Source organism: Nannospalax galili, unplaced genomic scaffold, assembly GCF_000622305.1.
Source record: "Nannospalax galili isolate Female #2095 unplaced genomic scaffold, S.galili_v1.0 scaffold169, whole genome shotgun sequence".
NCBI lineage: Eukaryota > Metazoa > Chordata > Mammalia > Rodentia > Spalacidae > Nannospalax > Nannospalax galili.
In genome coordinates this window covers 5,732,456-5,740,502 of record NW_008360327.1, presented here as the reverse complement: position 1 = coordinate 5,740,502, position 8,047 = coordinate 5,732,456, and the positions used below count along the sequence as shown (strand labels likewise).

At 39.0% G+C, this 8,047-nt stretch overlaps 1 pseudogene; it reads left to right on the top strand.

The window, feature by feature from the left end:
* The first annotated feature begins 2,851 nt into the window (after positions 1–2,851).
* LOC103727871 lies at positions 2,852–6,716 on the top strand (annotated as a pseudogene).
* Positions 6,717–8,047: the final 1,331 nt, after the last annotated feature.

The following is an 8,047-nucleotide window of genomic DNA, read 5'->3' as shown; positions in this document are numbered from 1 at the left end:
TTATCACACCATCCTCTGAAGAGGTTACCCAAATTGCCAATAGGGAATCAGGGATGCAGACTGTTCTGGCTTCTTCCATGCTGAACAGGGACGCACAGTGAGGGAATTGGAGTACCCCTTCAGTGGGTCTATCTAAAGGACTCCCAAATTGTATAACTCTTATCTCGAGGAGGAAAAGAAAATCTTTGAATCATAAATAGGAGATATGAAGGAGAAGTAAAAGCAAGAGTAATTAGCACTACAAGTTTTAGACATATCATATTCTTAACAGATGAATAGCATTTAAAAATCATAAATGGGACTGGAGAGATGGCTCAGGGGTTAAGAGCACTGGTTGCTCTTGCAGAAGACCCGCATTTGAATCTCAGTAGCACATGGTAGCTAACAACCTTCTGTAACTCCATTTCCAAGTAATCTGACATCCTCTTCTGGCCTCCACAGTCACTGTACAACACAGGTGCATATACATACATGCAGGCATAACACTCATACACATTAAATTAAATTAAAAATTAAAAATCATAAATAACAGGGCCTGAAGAGATGGTTCATTCGTTAAGACCACTGGCTGCTCTTGCAGAGGACCTGGATTTGGTTCCCAGCACCGACATGGTGGCTAATAACCAACTGTGACTCCAGTTCCGGGGAATCTGATGCTCTCCTCTGGCCTCCACTGGCATTGCATGCACATGGTGCACTTACATTTATACAGGCAGAACACTCATATAATAAAATAAAAATAAATTTAAATTTTAATCATAAATTACAAAGAAAAATAATAGAAATTGACCATTCTATTTCATTACCTCCCTTGTCTCTCAGCATGAGGCTAGATCCCTTAATGCATTCCAGCCTTCTAAATCCATGGGGTAGCATGCCTAACCTTCTCTTCCTATATAAGCAACTTTGTTATTATGATGGAAATGTCTGCAGATTGCCTGCTGTCTACCCATGTATTGCTTACCTCTGCATCCTACATATTTAGTACAAAACTTTTTAGACATGCATTAAAATCTTCTAATGTTACTTTGAAAAATATGAATAGGAACTCACGAATCAGTGTATGTACAGTATAAACCAGAACACAACTTATAATTCAATAAAGGAGAAATTTATATTTTACAAAATTTATGTTTTACAAATTTATATTTTACAAATAATCAAGGTATGCATCAAAAATAGGGTTAAAATGATAAGTGATGATGTGCACAATCAGTAAATATACAGCAAATAAATGAACATGCTCTTACCAATACTGGGAATAGAAATTTGGGGAGGGGACTCTGGCTTTCAGCTGGAAAAGGTCCATACTTTTTGGTATAATAGTTGTAGGAATGACTATAAAGGAATTAATCATAATAATGATCAAAATTTTGCTATTAGAATGTACATTTATCAGTCTTCTTTAAAATGAAGGAAAACATAAAAATATATTTAACCCTAGGTTATTAGTTCAATAAAATGAGACATTTTTATGTAGCACAGTGTTCTATTTTCAATATGAATTTGTAAAATTTCTAGTGACATAATGCTTTTACAGTAATCTCTTAATGTTATGGATGATAGCCTATAATGACCCAAACCTTATTATCAACAGAGATGCATAAGGTGCAGCTTATAATGAGGAAAGTGTTTGTAAGCTGCCTAGTTTGATAGTGGAAGTGTGGTGCAGAAGAAGCAGCCTTCTGAAATGTATGTGCAGCACTGAACTGGCATGTCATCTGCTCGTTCTTTTTTAATGACGATATTTTATATCCTTTAGGACAGTTATTTCTCTTAAGTAAGTAGCACTATCTCTTTGAATTTTTAATTGGACCAATTGATTTGCTCAGAAGGAAAAAACTTCATGTTTAAATAATGAGTTCAAAGTATTTCTTGTCCAAGAAAGAACACCTTATAAGTTCCAGGCCCAGAGCGCTATTTATTTCTCAGTGAATAAGCAAGGGAGTGTTTCAGGATGCTTGTCTTAGGAGAGTCAATACTAGCACAGTCTAAATCCTCCACAAGAAAGAAACTTCTGGAAAGCTCTGTGAGGAAGAGAAAGATTTATTTATTCATCTATCTATCGATCTATTTATTCCTATTTTTACAGCTGTCACGAATTTGTTTATAGTTTCTAGCTGTTGCTCTAGTGTTTTTTTTCCATTTCTTTTCGTTTTGTGTTCTTTAGGAAGCATGTGAGGAGTGTCTTAAGAAACTGTTAAGATACAGATTTTCTGAAAAGACCCCTTTCTTATTCTCCTTGCAAATTCCACCCTCCAACACCCAATAAAATGACCTCTTGGACCTGTGATTGCTTTTTTCTTCCTTTAAACACATATCAGAGAAAAATCACTGGAGATTTGCATGGTTTTAACAATTTATGAGAAAGAATGTCTGACTGTAGAGAGAAATTGAGCATTTTCATAAATGATTTACTGTTGTTTTCTTCTGTAAACATCAATAGATTAGACATAAAAATCAAAGGTAAATGAAAAGTCACCACAACTTTTCCTTTAAAACATGTTTGATTGTATTTTATAGATGTTTGTATTTTATGAGTGGGTTTATGTTTGAGTATTCTATATGGCTCTATATGAGTATTTATGTACAATGTTCATTTTAAAAATCTCTATTCTCAGACATATTTGAAGATAGGACCATAAATGGTACTAAATGGAAAACAGGGGAACATGCCAAAACTCAGCTGATGGAGACATCTGAAAGGAATTAAACACATTTTCAGGAGTATTTTTCTGTTCCATCTCTGTGCCCCTGGCTAGTATGCTCTTTGTATACTAAATTCCAGCTTTAGAGAAGTTGCCAGACACACAGGACCAATGCACTGCCTTGTGTCTCCTTCATTGATCAGATGCAGCCGGGGAGAGACTTGGGCCAAACCACTGTTATGACTGTGGCTGTGCAAGATACTGGTGAGTCTGTAAGTCTACCTATTCATTCTCTCTCTCTCTCTCTCTCTCTCTCTCTCTCTCTCTCTCTCTCTTCCTTGTTTCCATGCTTTCTTTCTGTAAGGGTACAACAGGATGGGGGAAGAGATTACTTAAGATTTTCAAAGATAAATAAATAACCTGGACTTAATGGTATAAGGCTTAAGTACTGGGATTACAAAATAAGGACAAAAACAATGCATATCTACCAACTCAGTCTGTTGTTACCAGGTTACACATCCTATTTCAATGAGTCTTCCTCACCCTTTGCCTTGAGGAGTTACTTTTCGTTCTACCAGGCTAACCTAACATCCATAATCTCAGTCGAGAAATAACCTCAAATTCGTTTCTCTGGGGGAGTTCATAGTCCAGTAGAATTTGTATTGTGCTTTGCCTACATATGCTTAGATCCTGGATTCCTGGCTTCATTCTGCTTTACTTTTCTCTGCATAGTTTGTAAAATCTACTTACTAAGGCTCCTTGCAACTTGTTTTGCAAAAGCTTTGGCCTCAGAGAGCACTGCTGATAGACTGCAGAACAGGAAAAAGAGTTACCAGTGGTTTCTATCTGGACAAAGTATTCAAAGAAGGTTTCTGAAGAATTGAGAAAGTTCACTTAAACAGCATAGTAGAAAAAGATTTTATTGAAAGAGCAAGCCGAGGTACAGAGCAGAGATACTCTAAGAAATATGCTGTGCAAGATTTTCCCAAGAGCCCTGGGCTATTCCTGGGACTTCCTTTTATGGGTCCTGGAGAAGGAGGCGTTGGCTGCTGGGAGTGAGGTGTTGGTAGTTTTCTATTTTGATCGTTATGCTTGGGTTATGCAAGCCTTTATTCACTGTGTATGTTCTCCCAAAGTGTATCTAATTTTAATCATATGCATGTCCAGTCATGTATAGGTATAAGATGATAAACAGATTTTCCCTAGACGTTCACTCAAATAATAGTTTGCCTTCCTCCGTATACACCCCAAACCAGTCCAGGTGGGATAATCCACTGCCTCTAGTTCTAGGTTATGCTCCACAATGTGTTTGGCCATTCAGAACTCAGACAGCTGCTGAGTTCTCAGTGAAGATTTTCCTTTCTGACACCCCCTTCCCTCCTCTCCTCTTTCATTAACATTACTCTTTTGAAGATGTTTTTGTTGTCGGGCCACCAAAGAGTGATTATAAAAAGGGGTGTTTCTACTTTGAGTGCTTCTTCAAGCAGAGGAGGAAATAGGGGTATATTCAGCACTACATCAACACTGAGAGCAACAAGTTCCTGGAGAAAACCCAGGACAAGCCACTCAGAAATGGATTCTTACAGAAAATACTTGATGAAATGATTGCTCTGCAGCAACTCCACAGGTGAAGAGGAACATCATGATGCAATCTTCAGGAAAGTAAGAGTCACACCAAATCAGCCTGCGCTTGAGAAGCCTGTCAAGCTTTGCTTTGAGTTCCTCAATGTAGGTGTAAGGTCTAAGCTCATCTTTGAAGAGACCATACTGCTGCTGTAGATAGTCTTAGAAGAAAGATCTAAAGTATAGCTCACTGTCCACTCAGCTATGTTCACTGGCAGAAGATGCACCAAACTGTTACAAAAAATTTTTATTGAGCATTTGTACATTTCATAGGACAGTTCTTAATCAAATTTAGACTCCTCCCCCACCCCTCCCACCAGACCTTATGAATTCCACCATACATATTAAGTCCTATCCAGTCAAGCATTTGTACCCAAATGTCCTTTGGTGCAAATTCATCCACTGAAGTCTAGTGAGCCTCTCTAGAGATCGTAAGTAATGCCTACTGTTCTTTCCCCAGGAGTACTCAGTTTCCAATAGTTCCCAGACTAGGGCCGGCCTGCCACATTTCCCTCACTCCACTCTGGGCCCTTGTCTTACCAAGTTGGCATGATGTACCAAACTTTGATGGCCTATAACCAGAGGGTCACTTAAGACTGAAGGAAGGCACAACATTAAACTACCTCCTAATCTCCAAATTATGAGATGAATTTGGGAACTGAACTAGAAAAGTTGACATATATAATATGCAGGAAAATCCTATCCTCACTAAAGAGGATGATCAGAGGACTACTAAGATCAAGATGTTGGGGAACATCACATTTATGGAGAACTGGGAATTTGATCTTACTCATACATGCTTTAAAACACTTTTGGAAAGAAGGAAGTCCAAATATAAGACTCAGGGAGTGTCTCTGGCAGATAGTGAGAACAGTTGGAACTAGATTAGATCCTGAATGAGCCAAGTCCTTAATGGATAATTTGCCAGAATGTGTTCCTTAAAGTTAAGTAAAGATTTTCCAGGAAAGATGTGTTCCCTGTTGCAAGGTACCATAGAGTTACAAGGACACCATTGAGTTTCTTGCACATTTTCTTGGTAATTGACCAAAGGCAACCAATCAATTCTGTCAAGATGTAGTGAAAGATCTAGGATCATTTATTTCTGCTTCTGTGGCTCAGGGAATGAGAAGTGACTTCTTTCTTTAGGGGTTGTTTATGCCACCTAGGATGAAAATGAATAGGAACTCAGTTAGAGGACTTATTGATACGATTGAACAAATGCCAGGTAACACAATAGATACTGATCTGGGGAGTTACACAGGATCGATTTTTATCTCCCATGGAAACTTATCATTTGAATCAGCTCTTTACTAGTCATAAGGAACACAGGTCTTATATAGTGGAAATTTGGAGAGATGGAAGACAAGTTTATGAAAAGCCAGATTAGCTTGAGGCTTGCTCAGTTGTCCCTAATGAATAAAATTCAAGTGCCAAAGCTTTAGCCTCAGATAACTATGATTCCTCCTAATGTACCACCACCATGCACTCAGACACCACTTCTGGGACAGACACCAGCATGGTCTCAAAACTGATCTATCTTTTCACCACAAAAATCCTATCAAGCCTAGTAAAAGAAACTACCATAAAGAAAGAAGTGCTTAAACTGAAACTGCTGGGAAGGGATATCTGAACAGTGGGATTACAAGTGAGGCTGTTACTGGCATTAGAGAAATGAGAACTCAAACACAAAGTGATCATCCTGTCACAAGATAGAAATGATGAAGATAAAGAAAAAAGCAAGGTCTTCGATCAGTTTACTAAAGCATGAAAGGATAGCCCAAAGTGGCAACTTCACACAGACTTTCCTAAATGTGTCGCGTCAGTGCTCCAAACTGGCGGTTGACATCCGCTTGGTAAAAATCATTTATCAGAGTTTGCAGCTCATTGCCTCATTCCAGAACCAGTGAGCATTTCAGAAGTATCTCAACCCCTGGAGAATGGCACCCATGTCTCTCTTCTCACTTTGTCGTCAGCAATAGCTGAATTACAAGATTGAAAATAATATAATATTCAGAAAATGCTCCCAGAAATTAATCAGAATAAGGTCAACATGTTGGAGAGTTGTGGAGAAAGGAATTTCTGATTCCCACTTCTCAAACAGAAGAAGGTATTATTGAAGGAAATTAAGGTGATTCATCACTCAAACTATAGAAAAAGATTAAAGGTAACATCTGACCCAAACTTAAAGTAGTCAAAGGATCTGTGAACATCTTATCATCCAGCTTCTCACAGTGTATTTCTAGTGAAATAAGCCTGTTTAGTGATGAACTAGATTCTCCCTCTTCTCCATCCTAAGAACAGTTAGAACAGGAAAAGCAATGGCTTCAAGTTAGCAATGCAAAAATGCCATCATGGTCAGGTACACTTTTACAAAGCAGTAACGTCCCAAAGAAGTTACTTGACTTTCTTGTTGACTTCTATGATGTGACAATTGACAGAAAGTAAGATTTCTTTTTTTAATTTTTATTTTATGTGTAGGAGTGCATTGCCTGCATGTATATAAGTGCACCTGTGTTGTGCAGTGTCTCCAGAGGTCAGAAGAGGGTGTTGGATTTCCTGGAACTGGAGTTACAGACAGTTGTTAGCTGCCATGTGGGTGCTGGGAACTGAACCCAGGTCCTCTGCAAGAGCACCCAGTGCTCTTAACTGCTGAGCCATCTCTCCAGCCTGGGCTTTCTTGATGTGGAAAGAAAACAAGTCAACAATTTTTGGCAAAAGGCAAGGCTTGTCCCAGGTGAGTCAGGGGCTAACCTGGCTAGAAACTGCTGAATAAGAAGAATGAGGAGAAGAAGCTGATTAAGGAAACAGCCAAAGCCTTAAAATGTGCAAAACACATTGTTGCTATTACATAACATCATTTGACCTAATCACTGTAACATTTCACTATAATGGTTTTACAATATTTAAAAAATTTTTTATTGAGCTTTTGTACATTTCAAACAACAGTTCTTAATCACATTCAGACCCCCTCCCCCATATATACTCCCTCCACCAGACCTCATGTATTCTGCCATACATATTTTTAAATGCTTTCCAGTCAAACACCTATACCCAGATGTTCTTCAGTGCAAATCCATCCACTGGAGTTGAGCCAGCCTTTCTAAAGATCATTGGTATCCATGCTCTCCCTCACCCAGTAGTAATCAGTTTCTAATAGTTCCCAGATTAGGGCTGACCCACCCCTCATTTCCCTTGCTCCACTCTGGGCTCTCATCTGATTGAGTTGGTACGGGTCCTGTGCTCAGCGCCACCGTTGCTACAAGTTCACATATGCAAGCTTCCAGTGGCCTGGAAGCCTCTGCTTTCCTGTGTTCATGGACCAAGCCTGGCCCTTGCAATCTTTCTGCCCTCCTCTACCGCAATTGTCCCTAGGCCACGGGGGTGGGGGGGATTGATATAGGAGTCCCTTCCAGGGACACATACTCTGCAGTCTCTTATTCTTTAAAAGCTGGCCAGTACAGCCTTTTGTGTGCATCACACTCCGTTGTATAAGGAAGATTCACTGGTGAGAGTGAAGGATGCTAGTTTTCTCTTTTTCTGCTTTTCCATGAGTCTTAAGTGTAGGGGATTCACTGTAGTTATGTCACTTAGGACTGAGCATCTCTCAGACATATATTCTCTGTGTCTGACTAGTTGTGAGATTCTGCAATAGCCGCCATCTGTTGCAAAAAGAAGCTTCTTTGATGAGTGGTGTTTGGTATACTTGTTTGTAAATATAAAGATCTATATTTAGCATATGGTAAGAAATATCCTTTGCCTAGGGATATGATAGAGAT